This window comes from Pelodiscus sinensis, chromosome 24 (assembly GCF_049634645.1).
Source record: "Pelodiscus sinensis isolate JC-2024 chromosome 24, ASM4963464v1, whole genome shotgun sequence".
Classification (NCBI taxonomy): domain Eukaryota; kingdom Metazoa; phylum Chordata; order Testudines; family Trionychidae; genus Pelodiscus; species Pelodiscus sinensis.
The window spans coordinates 15,195,219-15,213,094 of NC_134734.1; the positions used below are offsets into that span (position 1 = coordinate 15,195,219).

The 17,876-nt window shown below is 42.1% G+C and overlaps 1 protein-coding gene across 4 annotated transcripts in view; it reads right to left on the reverse strand.

The window, feature by feature from the left end:
- POGZ (pogo transposable element derived with ZNF domain) overlaps nt 1–14,097 on the reverse strand; it is a 74,495-nt gene extending 60,398 nt beyond the window's left edge. For all 4 annotated transcript variants that reach the window (XM_014568971.3, XM_006113947.4, XM_075907459.1 and 1 more), the window contains exon 1: nt 13,835–14,097. The gene's annotated coding sequence lies outside the window, so the exon portion shown is untranslated. The remainder of the gene's footprint in view (nt 1–13,834) is intronic.
- Between the last annotated feature and the right edge of the window lie 3,779 nt (nt 14,098–17,876).

A 17,876-nucleotide genomic window follows, 5' to 3' on the forward strand; every position in this document is an offset into this window, starting at 1 on the left:
TTTATACTATGAGATTCAAACAGAAATGCCTAATTCATCTTCTCTGCACCACTCATTATTTTCTATACCTCTATCATGTTTCCTCTTATCTATATTTTGTCTGAATTAAACAATCCCAACCATTTCAATCTCTCCTCATGTGGCGCGTTCTCATTCACGCTAATAATTTTTGTCACTCTTCTCTGAGTTCCAATTTCTTCTACATCTTTTTGAGATAGGGTGACCAGAATTGATTACAGAGTATAGCTGAAGATGTACCATGGAGTGTTCATCCAAATAGTTTGTTTGCTTTTTGACCATCACTGGCCATCAGAGAGAAGTTCTTACTCAGATGTCTACAACAACATCCACATCTTTCTCCTGTGTGGTTATATTTAATTTAGTGGCATATAGGAGTACAATGCTAATACTACAGATTGTACATTTTAAGCTTGTTAACTAAACATTCAGACTATCAAACCAGTATTAAAACAAGATGGAAATGGTTTTACAGTTTTTGATATTAACCTCTAGAGTTATAATAAATATCTCTGCTTAGAAGGCAAGACAAGTGTCAGGATTAGGCCTCTAAAAAGCTGGGTTTCATTATTACTGTTCAGTTCTAGGGATGTGAATGACTAGTTGACTATTAGTGGACACACTGGTCAACTAGTCGCTCCCCCCTCCTTGCTACCTCTATCACAGGGGTGGGCAATAATTTTTGACGGGAGGCCAAGATTTTGGAAAGTGGTCAAGGGCCACACACTTCCATGATATTAATGGAGGAGATACAGGGTCTGGGATGGAGTTGGGTGTAGAAGGGAGCCTGGGGTAAGGGATTGGGGTGCAGGAGGGAGACTGGAGTCTGGGAGGGAGTTGGGATGAATCAGGCAGTTGTGACCTAAGGTAGGGGAGTGGAGTGCAGGGGTTTGGGATGTGACCTAGGGTAGGAGGGGATTGTGATCTGGGGCAGGAGATTGGGGTGCCAGATCTGAGAGGGGTCTGGGTGTAAGAGGGTTTGGGTATGTTGAGTGGGGAGGGAGCAGAGAACTGAGGCAGGAAAGGGCTTGGGTGCCAGAAGCAGGCTGTAGCCCAGAGACTTACTTGCCAGCTGCCAATCTAGCCTGTCCACCTGCTGAGCTTAAAATGTTTCCCAGGCTGCCTGCCTGCTTGCTGGGCCATGTGCATCATGAATAACTGAGCCCAGGAGAGGGGGCGGGATTCTTTTTAGCTGCCAGTTATTCCAACAAGCAGCTCCTATTGGCCGGTTTCTGGCAGAAACTGGACTATGGGAATATGCTGGGGGCAGGGTAGCTCCTAAAACTCCCCCCCGCCCCGCCCTCCAGTTTTAAAACAGAAACAGAGCCCTGCCAACTGCATTTTTGCATGGCGTGCGGGGCAAACTGGGGAGCCTGCCTGAGGCTCCCTGCTGCGTCTGCGGACCGGATCTAATGGCTTGGCGGGCCATATTTTGCCCAGGCCCGCTCTATCAGAAAGAGGCAGCAAGGGAGGTGACAGGGGGAAAAGGAGGGGGTGCTTCAAAGCGGCAGCGCCGCATGCAGCCCAGGACCAGACCAGGGCCAGCTGGGGGTTGCACGCAGCATTTCAAAGCATCAGTGCCACATAGCGCCCAGGTCAGCTGGGGACTCAAAGTCCCCAGCTGACCCTGGGCTCCATGCGATGCTGTTTTGAAATGCTGCAGGGAGCATGGGGCCAGAGTGGGACTGCTTGAGTCCCCCTCTGGTCCCGTGCTCCCCGCAGCGCTTTCACCTTTGAAGTGTAGCAACAGCCCTGTAGCTGCTGCTTCACTTCAGAGTTGGAGGTGCCCTTATCAACAAACTGAATAGTTGATGCAAATTGCATCGACTATTCAATTACCCAATTCATCTAAATTTAACATCCCCATTCAGTTCTACATATAGGACTCCAATAAGGCTTTCTACTTTGATACCACTCAAGCAATTGGGCCAGAGAAAATGAAAGCATCTTTTTTGTAGAACTAACTCTGCACTGTTTCACAGAGGAGGAATTAGCAGTTTCTGAGCTTCATCTTAACATGTGGCTCACCCCCAAAAAATCAATTAATTGAATAGCATGTTTAGGCCAAGTCTACAGCTGTAGCTGTACAGCTATAAAATTGCTCCTGGAGCTGCTGCTAGTGAGAGCGCTCCCCCATTAACATAATTAAACCACTTCAACAAGCGAAGTCAGTGGGAGAAGCTCTTCCACTGCCACAGCACTATGCACACTACACTTATGCTGGCAAAATTCATACTGCTTGAGTGAGGGAGTGTCAAATCCCTGACATTAGTTTTGTTGACATAAGTGGTAGTGTAGACATGGCCTAAGTTAGATAAATCTTTGACACAGACTAGTTATTTCAAGAACTGTATTGCATTTGTTAAAAAATAAACTAGAGATTTTATAGGATACCGTGAAAATTTATTTCCTAATCTACAAGACTGTTGTATTGATGTAACCTATCAAGGGCTGAAAGCAAAAGAAGTGGCAGTTATGTAGCATAGCTAAATGAGACTTCACACTTTCAGAAAGAATTTTTCTCCTTTTGATTATGTTTTGGTGGAAGAGGAGACTGTTGTGATTGCATTTTGTCATCTCTACTACCATTTGACAGCCATTAAATCTGATGAGAAACATTTTGAGACAGATTGGCCAAAGTAAACAGTTGACAATAAAAGACAAGCAAAAAAATAATCTAGCTCATTTACAGACAATATGTGTTATCAATAGCCACGGAAACAGAGCTGACCAGAATGCTTAAATACAACTCTAGATTTTCATTAGCTTGTTGTTGTAAGGCAATTTCAATTGTATACAATATACATCTATTAAGCAATCATAGTGGAACTAAACTGTAAATGGAAGTCAGATCAGCAAGCTACAGTCATTTTACTATTAAAAACAAATAAAGTTCTAACCAAACAAAAGTATCTCAGGCCTTAACTCAGTCTAAAATAATTGTCTAAACAAGAATGGCTTTTAATGCATCCAAATACTCAGCCATGATTGCTTATGAGTATCTGTTTGCTGGGTGGTATTGATGGATCACAGACCTGGCTGGGGTCAATGGGTGTACTAAACACTCCATTTGGGCTAAACGATCCTTTGTTTACTGTTGACTGAAACAATGGAAACCATCACTTGTAAGTTGGAGCAGCATGGCAAGCCTGGACAGTGACTGGAAAATGCTGGCTCCGAGGTCTTCTTGGGCTGATAAATGCAGGAATTGAGCATTGCAGTAGGTACTGAAAGGCTGTGTCTACACTGGGCCACTTATTCCGGAAAATCAGCCGCTTTTCCGGAATAAGCTGCGAGCTGTTTACACTGGCCCTTGAATTTCCGGAAAAGCAACGATGCTATACTGTACAAAATCAGCCGCTATTCCGGAAAAACTATTCTGCTCCCGCTCGGGCATAAGTCCTTATTTCGGAACACTGTTCTGGAAAAGGGCCAGTGTAGACAGCCCAGTAGTCTTTTCCGGAAAAAAGCCCCGATCGCGAAAATGGCGATCGGGGCTCTTTTCCGGAAAAGCGCGTCTACATTGGCCACAGACGCTTTTCCAGAAAAAGGACTTTTCCGGAAAAGCAGCCTGCCAATGTAGACGCTCCTTTTCTGGAAAAACTGAAAACAGAATAGTATTCCGTTTTAAGCATTTCCGGAAATTCATGCCAGTGTAGACACAGCCAAAGTGTCTAAGCAGACACTCTCTGAAGTAACAAAGTGCATTTAAAGTCAGATCAAAGATACCTGACTTCAACATCAATTTCTCCTAAAAGAGACAACCCTCAGAACCCTGAAATTTGGCGACATGAGTAAAAAAGGAGTAACAATACTGACTTGATTGGGACTTTTTTTTTTTTTTTTTTTAAGATTGAGTAGTAAGCATTTGAACCAACTCCATAAAAGTCAGATGAGTGAAGTTATACACAAATGTTTGCAGAACTGAAGCCTAGACTATACACAAGGAAACACTGAGCTATGGGATACAACAAATCTTCTATTGATACATTAAAAAAAACCAGAAAAATTCAAGAGAGTTAGGTTGTTAGGGCAACATAGTGGTATATGGTTAAGCATGAAAATCAACTTAGGGAAAGTACTGAACCATTTTATCTTTTAATATTAGTTTATGGACCTGATTAGAAGCTTAACTAGGTCATATACAGTTTTATTCAGAATAGCAGTGTCCCTGTTTTTCCCCATTTTCTGTCTGTGTGATGGCAGGGTACTGAAGGAGACAAGCTGTTGCACAATGACTAGGGGTGTGTGCATCCTCTGAATAGCTTTCTTTTATCATTCTTAAAACATATGTTTACACATACATAATAGGGATGGAATAGTAAAGTGGATTATCCAATTAACCAATAAGCAAAAGCTTATAGGTTAATGCTATAGACTACATGCATTTCACTTGCCCCCTCTCCCTGCCAGTAAATTTTTTAGCAGGCTAGTCAGCAGCCTGGCTCTGTCCTGACTTGCAACTGGTCCAGTACCTACCCTTGCTGCAGCTCTGCATTTAAAGTGTATTAGGAGCCGGCTGGGCAGGCGGCCCAGCTCAGCTTTGGCTCACATTGGGTCCAGGAGCTCAGACCTGCCCTAGACAGGGACTGCTGCCACCCTATGCTGCTGCCTCTTTCTCAGAAGCAGCAGAACAGAGCAACAGGCAGCTGGTCCACAAGGGGAGCTGGTTTTTAAACTGGCTCCCCTCGCAGACCAGCCCCCAACTGGCACCCCGCGGTGCTATCTCTGGTATAGAGGCTGCCAGCCCTGCCCCCGGGGAGAATAGAATAGTCAACTAACTAAAATGTCATGAGGTTACTCAACTATTCAATTAACCAATATTTAACATCTCTAGTATATAAAAATATAATCAGAAGTAACAACTCTTTGCAAAACTGATAGGCGTTAAACCTGAAACAAATCTGTTAATACGAAACAGACTGTCATTACATACTGTGAGAAGTTTACATGGCATATATCTGTGTGAGCATTTTTTTTTTTTTTAAGAAAAAAAATTGCAAAATGCCAACTGGCACTTGGCATAAAATGTAGTGTTCATATCCCATTGGGCACGGGGAGATCTAAAGAACAGGATAACATTTCAGGATTATAATTTTTCATTATCAAGGACACAGATGCCAAGTTTTGTGCAGATCCGTGCATGACATTTTATTCAAATTAGTTAAGTAGATAATTTGCATGTTAGTATACAACAGTTTTGAAAATACTGTATGAATTTAGTGTTCAAGAAAAGTGCTGGATTGAGACTAGATTTCCTTTACAAGGTTTCCCAAGGAGAGAAGCAGTTGTGAGGAGCCCTATGGCTCCTGGGTAGCAGGGGAATTGTGGTGGTTGCTATAGCCTGCCATGTCTTACTAGAATTATTCAAATAATTAAAGGTTTTGCAGACTGGGCCTTTACTCATCACACCTACTTATGATTTTGAGCTTTTTTGGTCTTAATTTCTTTCTCTTTTAAGAAAATAATGGTTTACTTTATAGGATACTGGAGCGCTAGACAAGTATGTTAAATTACATGCAAAAGACAGGTCATAACTCCACAAGGAGGTATGTAAAAGAAAAAGAACAGAATGAGGATCCGAAATTGTATACATTCATCAACAAAATGGCTACTGCTGCTTTACTTGCATATCTAGCAAATAACAAGCAAGGGAATTTAGTAGCTGTTGCCAGGAGATTCCATATTAAGGAAAATGATCAGTTCCCCCTAATTGTTCACTCTTTTTTCTCCTGCCAGAATGAACAAAAAGTTTATAAATATAACATACTCCTACAACCAAGTTATTCCAATTTAGAACAACCAAATTCCTTCATATATGTTTAAGTACATGTCCATTCAGTAATCCTGTTATTACATATGTGCACTGAACTCTTACAAATGTATGCTTAAAAGAAGCTTAGTCAGTGAATAAAAAACCTGGTAACCAAGGGGAAAATACGACAAATGAAGTCTGATAATGGTCAAATAAATACTAGAAACAAATCCAGGGAAAAACTATTTTTCGTAAGTAAATTATTCTGTTGAATTATATCACCTCTTCAATTTCTATTCTTTAAGTATCACTACAGAACACTCATCACCATAGTATCTGAGTATTTCAGAAATATTACTAGTGTATTTATCTCAACAATCCCAGAAGTAGGGAAATATTCTCCTCCGTTTAAAAATGCTAAGGCTCAAAATGACTTGCCCAATATTCCACAGGAAGTCTTTGGCACAGTCAGAAATAAAATCCAAGTCTCTAAAAGTCTCGTCCAACGCATCAGCTACAAGACCAAAGTGCCCCTCATTCAAAACAAGAACCATTTGTGGATAAGGAAATACATCCTGATAAATAAAACAAAAGAAGTCTCTGTAGCATCTTTTAAGCTCTGCATAGTGGGGAAAATAAGATTTCCATCTGTCCTAAATGCCATTTTCTCTCTCATTTGGTACAAATTTATATTACATCTGAATTCCAAAAACATGAGCTAGGTCTATGATTGTTTCTAGTAGGTCATTGTCTTAATTAACCAATCCCTGAATATTTGTGATTTTAAACAGCCATCCTCTTAGAAACATCTAGAAAAGAATTTCATGCAATTTTTTTGGATAAAGTTCCTCTGAGATGATAAAAGAATGGCGACACATAAAACAGTAACCATTTGTCTGGAGTCAGATTACTCTGTATTAAATAAGCAACAGTGCCTAGACATTACATTGATGGGCACTTTATAAATATTTAAGACAGACAGATCTGTAAACTAAAGTATGCATGGCATTACTATCCAGTAAGGTAAAAGCTATGCAGTTTAAAATTACACTGAGGAAATCTTTCCACACATTATTAAGAATACATAATTCAACACCTCATAATTATTCAAAAGACACCAAGACAAAATACTAAAGAGATTGTAGCTACAAGCTTCCTTTGACACTAACTTGCATTAAGTGCATGATATTTCATCTGTTCATATCAACTCAACTAAGAAAATGTCTTCTTTCTTCTACAATGTAGCAGCTTTGTTTTTCATAGCTTTGATCTTGAATATTTTTTGTAAGTAAAAAGCCCTTGCTCAATAAAATGATTAATCCCAGTGATAAATACTCTACTTTTAGCTTTTCAGCTCATAGCTGGCAGATTGCTTGCTTGCAAATATGGATGCCAAAAAAATTTTGCTAAATATACTACAAGAAATAAAACATTTTAGATACATCTCTCTCTGCTGTCAGTTGAAACGTGGGAAGAGACCTTTATGGTGCTGAAAGCCAGTGTTTATTAATTATACATAATGAATTGGCACTAATACAAAATATGGCCCCTTTGGTTTATGTGGACAAACATGGCTCATATTCATCTTTACCACAAGGAAAAAAATAATTAAGCCAATGGTCATTATGCTCTTGAATTAAAAAGGTTATCATTTGATTATACATTCTGCTAAAACAACTATCTTCACTGATGCAGAGCCAGCAATAAAAATTGAATCTGCATCCAAATAGATCACCCTAAATTTGAAAAAAGTCTTTTTTTAACTCTTCTCATGTTGCAGCAAAAAGCAGCTTGCTTGTCTCTTCTAATTTCTACCTAAATTTTGCATCTGATCCAGGCGCCAACTATATTTATTAATTAATGAACTGCCATCCTGCACAATTAGATAGATATAAAATGTAACAATTATGAACTGCCATTTTTCTCCAGAAAGCTTGACAAAACATCTAGAAAGAAGAAGTTTTTCATTTTGGTTTAAAAATTAAGAGATATTTTTAAACCTTCAAAAAGTATCTCACCAAACAAAATTCAGTTAATTCAAATCCTATCTCCAAAAAAGGCCATAAATTAAGAAGTTTTACCTTAGCATAACTCTATTAACTTCAAAGAAGTTAGTAGGGATTTATACAGATCTAAGTAAATTAAGAGAATCAGGTCCTAAATGTGTTCCATTATCAGAAGAAGCACCTGTGTGTACTGGAGTCTACATGACAGCTGTAGAATAAGACAGCTGTAGTTCTCTGAAATATCTAATTTACAGTATTTACTGTTTCCCTCTCAAGTCTATATTACTGAACACAAAATAAGTTATACCTCTTTCCCATCTCCCTCAAACTTTTTAAAGGACTGACTGCAAATTCAAGATTCCATCTACAGTGTTCTTGAAAGCTGCATGACAGGACATGCTATTGGTGCATAAGCTTTAACAAAACTTTATCATTTAAAAAAAATCTACATAAATGAGCACTAGTTAGGCCACAGTTGATGGCCCACTTTCTGCTAAATAATGACATCATCTCTGACACAGGCAGTCTTGGGGCAGAATATCAGACCACAAGTGAATTTCCATCCTACTATATACATGGTTAAAAAACAACTTTATTTTAAAATTAAATCATAATTTTGTACATAAATAATGCCAATTAATTAATTATTGTAATTTCTGGAATAATCCTCACAACATCCAAATGAGGTAGGGAAATATTTTTATAATCATTTTACAGATGGGGAAAACTGAGGCAAGGAGATGTGAATTGACTTGCCCAGGATCAAATATAGCAATTATATAAAAGCAGTAAGGAGAATCAAGGAGCTTGAACTTCTGACCCTGCCCACTCCAACCACTAGTTAATACTGCCTCACAAAACATAAAGCCCTCATTATTAAAAATAGAATCAAACCATAATGGAAACAGATTTCCAGTCTGTGACCTTTCAGCGCCATTAAATTATTAATTAAGAATGCAAATTATGCCATTTTAAACAACATTCACCACCACACATGCTCACAAATTTGGATTTTAATTAAAAAAAACAACTTTATTTACTGTGGGTATGTCTACATTGCATTCCTCTTTCGAGAGAGGAATGCAAATGCAGATGAACAAAATTGCAAATGAAGCACGGATTTGAATTTCTCACGCTTCATCTGCATAATCGCGTCCAGCCACTTTTTCAAAATACCCTATTTCGAAAAAAGAAATGCTGTCTAGACGTGGTTATTTCGAAAGAAAGGGTAATTTCAAAGGGAGGGTATTCTTTTGAAATAACCACGTTTAGACAGCGTTTCTTTTTTCGAAATAGCGTATTTCGAAAAAGCAGCCAGACACGATTATGCAGATGGAGCGTGGGAAATTCAAATCCGCGCTTCATTTGCAATTTTGTTCGTCTGCATTTGCATTCCTCTCTCGAAAGAGGAATGCAATGTAGACATACCCAAATACAATGAACACGGTCAGAAGCACTTGACTTCCTGTGAATTTACAGGGCATATGATGACGGCAGATATCTATGCAAATATTGGGCTATAGTATTTTTAATTTATCTTTTAGACAAAACTCTGCAATGATTCCAATGGGGATATCATGCTCATAGTCCACTGTTTGCAATTTCAGAGTGAATGTCCATTATGGAAATAATACTAAAACATGGCTCACCTATGAACCCTGATTTACAAGTCCAGATTTATTTCTCCCCAAGGAATATAGCAGGATAATTTTACTGTGATAATAAGGGACTGAGATCTGCATATTTTAGACAAAATATCTATTGAAGGCAATTGGCCCTACATCACAGCTTTATGCCAACGAAGGTGAACTAGCGCAAGGACACAAAGAACAGGCAAAAGGAGATTTTTGCAACCTCTCTAAGGCTCTCAGCCAGGGACCATTCTGTGATGGGGACAGAAGAGGAAATATGTCAGAAGCAGGTGCCCAGCACACACCTGTGGTCTGATGATTCTGTGCCTACAAAAATGCCCACAGGGCCACTGAAACTGATGCACGATTTTTTATACCAGTCTGGATTTGCTACCAAAATCTTAAGATGAGAGCACTTACAATATATCCCAGCTAACATTTCAGTCCTACCCCCAACTCTACTGTTTTTCTCTCAGTATGAAAAAAAATCTGCATTAATATGTAATGGCCAATTACATTTTCATTCATTTACTAAAAAAACAAGATCAGGTGGACCTGAAAACAAAATAATTGTTTTTAAGAAGGAACCCCCTCACCTGAAAAACAAAATGAAAACCCTAATGCCTCACAGGGTTCTTTATCAAGGAAAATTCTAGATATAAATGGAATGTATAAATGTATCAAACGTCAGTTGACCTTTTTCCTCGAAGCACCCCTCTTCTCTCTATCCAACCTCCTTTCTTGCCCTCATACACTCCCATCATCTAAACGGTCAACCTGTTTCTTGTCTTCTGTGGGTCATCCCCCTATTTTGATTGTAAGCATTCAGCAACAGGGAACGTATTTTATTTTATCTTTGCAAGAGCTATGATAGTTGACAACAATTAAATAATATAATAAATTAATCCCATGATTAGGACAGGACACATTCCTCTGCTATTGAGACAAACCCTGCAATTTTTACTCTAGCAAAATGCCCACTGACTTCAAGGAGTAATATGCCAAGACAGCATATTGGATATAAAATTATATCAGACTATGTATTAGTTGAAAAACAAAGGATCAGTAAGAAGTTTTCTATGATGCTTTAACTGTTGATATGAGTATTTTAACCATTTTACAGCACCTTAGATGAAGTAAGTCAGGGAACAGAGTTGTTTAAGATAAGAATCAAACAAGCCTAGGGTAGGGGTAGGCAATAATTTTAGGAGAGCCACTTCAAATTTTTGAAGTGGCCCCAAACCACACCGGAAGGGGCAGGCCCAGGATAATTTCATGCGCCCCCGCCTACAGACTGATTGGCCGGGGGTGAGGGAGTGTGTTCTTTGCTGCCGCTTCCCCCCTAGAGAAAACTGCCAGCTGTTCTCAACAGCTGGAGGTTCCCTCTATGCACCCACCCACTAGTGGGAGGAGACTTCACACACTCCCCTCTCCCCCCGCCCTCAGATCAATCAGGGCTGGGGGAGTGCCTGAAGTCTCTCATGCCCTGCCCGGGGTGGTGCAGTGCCTAGGGTGAGCTGGCAGTTCACTCGAGGCACCATGCACCCCTTGCAAGGCAGGAGGTGCACTCCCTCCGAGCACTCCCCTGCTCCCAGTCCCTGATTGATCGGGGGGGGGGGGGGGGAGGCGAAATCTCTCACTCTCTGTGCTCGCCCTGCAAGGCGCTTACTGTAAGAGCCATCAACCCCTGGCAGGGGAGGCCGATTGGCATGGGGGCGGAGGAGAGGCAGGGCATCTGCAGGTCAGATCTGGCCCACAGAGGCTCTCTTGCCCACCTCTGGTCTAGAGCAAGGCAAATTTATTTTTCATTGGCTGAGGTGGTTCATTTCAGTTCACTGGCTATCAGGATTACTTTAAAGCAAGGGCGGGAAACCTTTTTTGGGTCAGGGGCCGCTAACCCACAGAAAAATCATTCGGGGGCCACACATAAGTGAGAAGCAAAGAAAAAAAACATGACTGATGAGGAAGCTCCTCACATTCCCCTTGCACCCCAGAGGTTAGAGGGGCCCAAGCTAGTAGAGTTTATGTGCTCCAGCCCTGTGGGGGGATTGCAAGGGAACTGAAGCACCAGCATGGGCTCCCCAATGCTGAGAGGAGCCCTGAACCCCAGGGGCTGGATCCAGACGGGCCAGGGCTGCATCCTGCCCCTGCGCCTGAGGTTCTCTACCCCTGCTTTAGCGAGTATATTAAAATGTCTACAAATGTTATCACTTTGGGTTGCTACATGTTTTATTAAAGATTTTTCAGTGCATAATACCTATTAATTAAAATGTATTACTGCATGTTAAATTATCTGCTCTTACATTGTGAGCTGCAAATGAAAAAAACGTGTTTAACTTGCTTTCTGTTATACATGTGCACCTAGACTAGCATTATAATATTGGGATTTCATAGAAGAGATCCGGGGTATGGGAGAATCTTCCTGGGAGACTGGGCCTGCCCATGAGCTTCAAGTTCTTGTAACATACTCATCACTTTTGGCACTGATCTTGCAAATGACTGTGCAGGAGGAGCCTGCCTTCCCCACAAAGCTCTTTGTGGATTCAGGGGTCTAGTTATATGGACCCAGAGTCTGAGCATTTGTGATGCTCATATATACCAACAATGCATCCATACATACACACATGCAAGTATATATGGGGAAAAACAAAGACAGTGGATAGCAGGATTTGAAATGAAGAAGGGCCATTAGTTTCAAATGCCTGCAGGATGTCCCCCAAAAGGAGCAGCAGGCCTGTGAGAAAAATTAACTTGATGAAGACTGGTGATAGCAACTGCTGCCAAGTTCATAAAGCAGAGAGCTTGGTGTTGGTGCACATGGGATGTTCATGTCTGTACCTAATCCCCACATATTCTTCATGCTAGAACCCAGCAAAACAGAGTAAACAGAGGGCAAGTTAAAAAGTGCCCTAATATCAGGTGTCCAATGTTTCTCAGACATCCACTCTGAAAGGGGGAAAATAGTAGGCAAGCAAAAGGGGAGTCGCTCCCTCCAAGCAGCGGGGAAGCCATGGCTTCACCTTGCACTGGGAGGAATGGCAAGCACGTTCTGGGGACCTCCAGGTTCACTGAGATGTCAGGCACAGGGAAGTCACACTCACCTCATAGACAGAAGCTGCTGGCACGCTAAGGAAACTCCCTCCCACTCTGGGGAGCAGCCAGGGCCAGCTTGAGCCATTTCTGCGCCCCAGGCAGCGGGCATGCAATGCATGTGTGACTCTGCCCCCGGGCGCATGGCGCATCGTACAGCTGCAATCGGGTGTGCAGCGCCTGATTGCAGCTCTAAGGGGCGGTGTGGCCCACAGCCCCGGGCATGTGGCGTCTGATGGCAGCTCTAAGGGGCGCCACGCACACAGCACCCCTTACAGCTGCCATCAGGTGCCCCGGGCAACTGCCCAGCTAACTCCCCCCCCTTAATCCGGCCCTAGGAGCAGCAAGTATGCCAAGGGCAACTCCCCCCTCCCCCATTAAGGCAGTACCCTCTGGGAGTGACAGCCATGCCAATCAACTCCTCCTTTCTCTGAGGAGAGCAGCAGGCAGCCCAAAGGGATCATTGGGGTGTGTAGGCAAAAAATGGGGCTCACTGTGGAGGTCGGGGGGGAGGGAGCAGCAGGAAGGCCAAAAGCCCCCCTCACTCTCAGATGGGCAATGAGGTGGACTCCCCCTCGCGTTCATTTTCATGAAAGAGGATGGAGATAACACCTTTCCCACAGGAGTAAAAACAGGCTAGTTTCCATTTACTGTGGCTGCTTTGGAAGAAAGGTAGAGAAAATAATCCCTGTGCCCAACATGGCCGCCCACCCAGCAGCAGCCCTTGGAAAGGGGTGGGAGCAAGGAGACAGAAAAAATGCGATCCTGCTCCCCGCAGGGCCGGGCACCCAGCAGGAGGGTAGCGTGGGAGGCACTTTGCGACAGCTCAGGGGTTGCTCTGTGCAGGGTTTAACCCCGTTATGTTCGTCTCCAGTCGAGGGAGGGAGGTGAAGCGGAGGGAGCAGCCAAAGCCGCCTCACTCCTCCCCCTCAGCGAGAGGAGGGGGTATGCGGATCACTCCGCCTCCCCAGTCAGCGAAGGCGGGCGAGCGAGCGAGCAGATATTCCGCCGCCCAGCGGGAACAGCTCCTCCCCCCTCCCCTCAGCAACCCCGATCCCTCCCTCCCACACCGGAGCTCGCGCTCCCTCCTCCCTCCCCGCTCGGCGCGTCTGGCGGCCGCTTTGTGTACGGCGCGCGCTGCCCCCCCCCAACCCCCACCCGCTCCCAGACCCGGGCGGTTCGAACCGGTTCCAACGGCCACCGCCACCCGCATTCTTGTCGTGCGCGCGCGCCACGAACCTCTTCCTCCCGCCCCTTCGTATCGCCCCCCCCCCCGGTTGATTCTGCAGCGTCCGCCTCCCCCACCTCCACATAACGGACTCGCGCCAACTCACCTTTCTCTCCGTCTCCCGCCGCCGCCGCCTCCTCAGACGAGCTTGGCTCGCTCGCACACGCTCTTAAAGTGATACGCACCCCACACAACCTCTTACAGGGAGAAATGGCCGGGAGGGGAGGGTAGGTTGCATGAGCTCCCCCCCCAGTATTTTTGCCCCTCCTTCCCCCCAAAAAAAGCTGCAGGTTGATACACACAGAAAGAACCAACAGACACACACACACACACACAAAAAGGAGACCGGGCCGGCGGAGGGATACGGTGACGTCATTTCCTCCTCAGCTCCAACGCTGTCCTCTGATTGGTTGACTGGGGTGACATCACTGGGAGCCAAGCGCAGCCTACCTTGTCATGGGGAAGTTTGTCTGAGGCACAATTTTGGGGGGGATTCTCTGGGAGGGAGGCTGGTTACAGAAGGGGATTTTTTTCTTAGGTTGACCCCACTCCCACATGTCCAGAAATAGCTGAGAATAGGGAGAATTGGGAGGGAGGGACCCAAGGGGTAGCCAACGCCGCCTTTGAAGGGCCTGATGGCGAGCAGGTCTGCCAGGCTTGGACTACTTCATGGAGGCCAAATAGTCAATAGTCCAAGCCAGTTTCCAGTGTATCCTAACTTTTCCTACAGGTGACAAAGGGCATTTGGAGTCAGGACTTGAACCCGTCATCTGCAGTGAGTATTGGCTTTGGCGTGCCTAGCAACATGGCTGGGTCTCAAACCCATCACCTGCACCAGTTACTGGTAGGGTTGCCAGATGGTTTAAACAAAAATAGCGGACACACTTGAGATGACATCACAGTCTACATTACATCTTATTTAGAAAATACCGGACATTTATATTTTCTCATTTATATTTTTTCAATTTGTTTCCCAGACAGAAAGCTCAAATACTGAACTTTCCGATTCAAAACCGGACACCTGGCAACCCTAGTTACTGGCTTTGGCATGGTTAATAATATGGCTGAGTTTCAGCTCTACCATCTGCACCAGTTATTGGCTCGGCATGGCTAGCAGCGTGACTAGGTCTCAAACCCATTCCCTGCACTAGTTATTGGCTTTAGCATGGTTAATAATATGGCTGAATTTGAACCCACCACCTACACCAGTTATTGACTTGGCATAGTTAATGATATGGCTGAGTCTCCAACCTACCATCTGTATACGTTATTGGATTTGGCATGGTTAATTATATATGGCTAAGTCTCAAACCCACCATCTGCAACAGGTATTGACTTTGGCATGGTTACCGGTATGACTAGGTATCACAGTTTCCAGTTTCAGTGGGCATAGGTTTTGGAATCATTAGCAGTGTGACAAAGTCCCAAACCCATCTGCAACATAGTTCATTATATGGATAGGTCTCAAACCCAGTTGCTATGATAGGTATCAGCTTTGGCATTATTAGTGACATGGCTAGGTTTCAAATAGATAACCTGCAGTGAATACTGGCTTTGGTATAGTTAATAATACGGTTAGGTTTCAAACCCACCACCTGCAGAGTTGGTAAGCAAAATGGGTAAATCTGGAACCAAGCCCACCACCTGCAGTAGTTAATGGCTTTTGGGTGGTTTGCAATGTGGCTGGCACTAGAACGCCCCATCTGCAAGATACAATGTTATAATAATAATTTGTTATTTGTAACATGGTTGGGATTCAAACCTGCCACTGGCAACTTTTATCCTCCTCCCACCTACATTACTGGTGTAGCCACAGGATTCAAACCTATCACCCAAAACAGGTAAAGGTTCTTTGATGGCTAATGATGTGGTTGGGATTAGACTCTGGAGCCTCCAGAGGGTACAAGTTTTTTGTGGTTAGCAATGTGTCTGCAACTTCAAGGTACACTTGTAGCAAGTAACCCCTTTTGGTGATTCGTGACATGGCCAGAATCTGAACCACGTTTAGTCAATCAAGATAAAAAGTCATTATCAATAGCTATTTTGGGGACTCCGTGATAGGAGGTGTAGTTAAAAATATGGTCTTGTATACTCCCCATAAACACCATAACTCCATCAGTATTTGGCACTAATTTCTTTCCTCACTGGCAGTTTGAGCAGAGACCAAGGAATAAATGGACAATGGAAATTGAACTCCTTTGCTATCCTCCATGGGGAATTGTTGCAGGACAGAACTCAGGCACATTGACATGTGGATGAGGAAGTGTATAGGAAATCTGTAGATGCTGCCTAAGTGGATATACAAACCCTTTTGAGCAGGAATCTTAAGCACATGCCTATATTTGAGTATTAATCCCAAAATACTTATTGAGACAGCTCAGACATTAAAATTAGGCACTTTCTTAAGAATCTTACTAGATAGGCACCATAGACTTTTGATTTCCAGCAGACTTAATCAGTAGCTAAAATTCTCATAGAGACATAAAATGTTTTAAATCCTTAATAATCATAATCACATTTATAATTAATAGATACATTTAAAAATCATCAGTAATTTAATAAGCGCACACAGTTACAAAATGAATGACAGTATGCTTAATTGATAATAGATGTAACAGTAATCAAATCATATGCATTTTTCTTAATTATATATTAAACAGGTCATTGTTTTCCATGTATTAATACTGAAGAATAACGCATTATTAACATAATAATTATTTTGTATAATAGTAAAGAGTTCATTTATATATTTGTTAATCACTATTAATAAATAGCTATTCACATCTTCAATGAATGTTAAAAACATTATCTTAAGTTTTCTCACAATACTCCTGTGAAGTTGTTGAATAATAGTCTGCCCAAATGGGCCAAGAGGTATTAACCCTGTTGCTAGCATGTTATTTATTATCCTGGAGTTTATTAAACATGTATGTTCATCCTCTGTAAAAGCACAATGAATTACCAGTCATTTTTACCAGCTCACACTATGCATCAGATTAATCAACCACTTATTGATAGGAAGTGTTTGCATATAACCTGTGTATCACTTCTCTGCAATTTAAAGTTCCAAATTTCTGCTGGGGTATTTCCATTGGTGTCAACAATAGTAGTAATGTGCATTTGTTTGTTTATTTGTGCTGCAGTAGCACCAAGAAATGCCAGTCATGGTCCTTCCCCCCACTAAGTTATGTGATGTAGAAAAGAATCATTTCATGAAAGGCCAGCAATTTTCATTTGCTTTTTCCATGAACATTTCCTGGAACTAGCTGCATGAAGAGTGAAATATTTAGGAATCAAAAATTAAAAATACTTCCTTTAAGTTAATTATTATCATTGCTAGTCTACACTTAGAAATGAAAATGTTAATAAAAATGGATCAACATGGAATTCAGATATTATTAAAACAGAATTAAAAATGACAAATAACAATAAGTGGTAACTACTTAAAAATCAACATCACACCAGCAGAATTGATTTGTCTATTGCATTTACAATATTTCTTAGAATAGAAAACAGTAGGATTCACTATGACCTCTCTCTTAAACCAAAGTATACAATTAAAATATCAAATTAAAGATCAGCCTAAAAATCTGGACAAAAAAGAAACAGAGGATTTAATTGTATTAAACCACCTCATTACTGGCAAGTTGTTTAAAACTGTATGATGGGTATACGTGAAACAAAAGGGAAGCCAATGCCACTTTAGGTAATGCATCAAATCTAAGATTTCCTGTTTGCCTCTGTGCTGCACAGTAGGCTGCTCAGAAATTCACCATGATAGTAGAGTTAGGATTCAGATTTTCATGCTCCAAAAGCTCAAACATCTGTCGCTTAGAATGAGGGAGAATCTTTTTCAACTATTATCTGTGTAGGGGTTATAACATACAACTGATGACTCCTGATTATTCAGCACAGAACAAATAGCACACAAACACTGTTAATTTATATCAGAGGGGTAGCCGTGTTAGTCTGAATCTGCACAAACAACGAGAAGTCCTGTGGCACCTTATAGACTAACAAATTTATTGGAGCATAAGCTTTCATGAGCAAAGACCCACTTCGTCAGATGCCTTATTTTGTTGAATTCACGCATCTGACGAAGTGGGTCTTTGCCCATGAAAATTATGCTCCAATAAATCTGTTAGTCT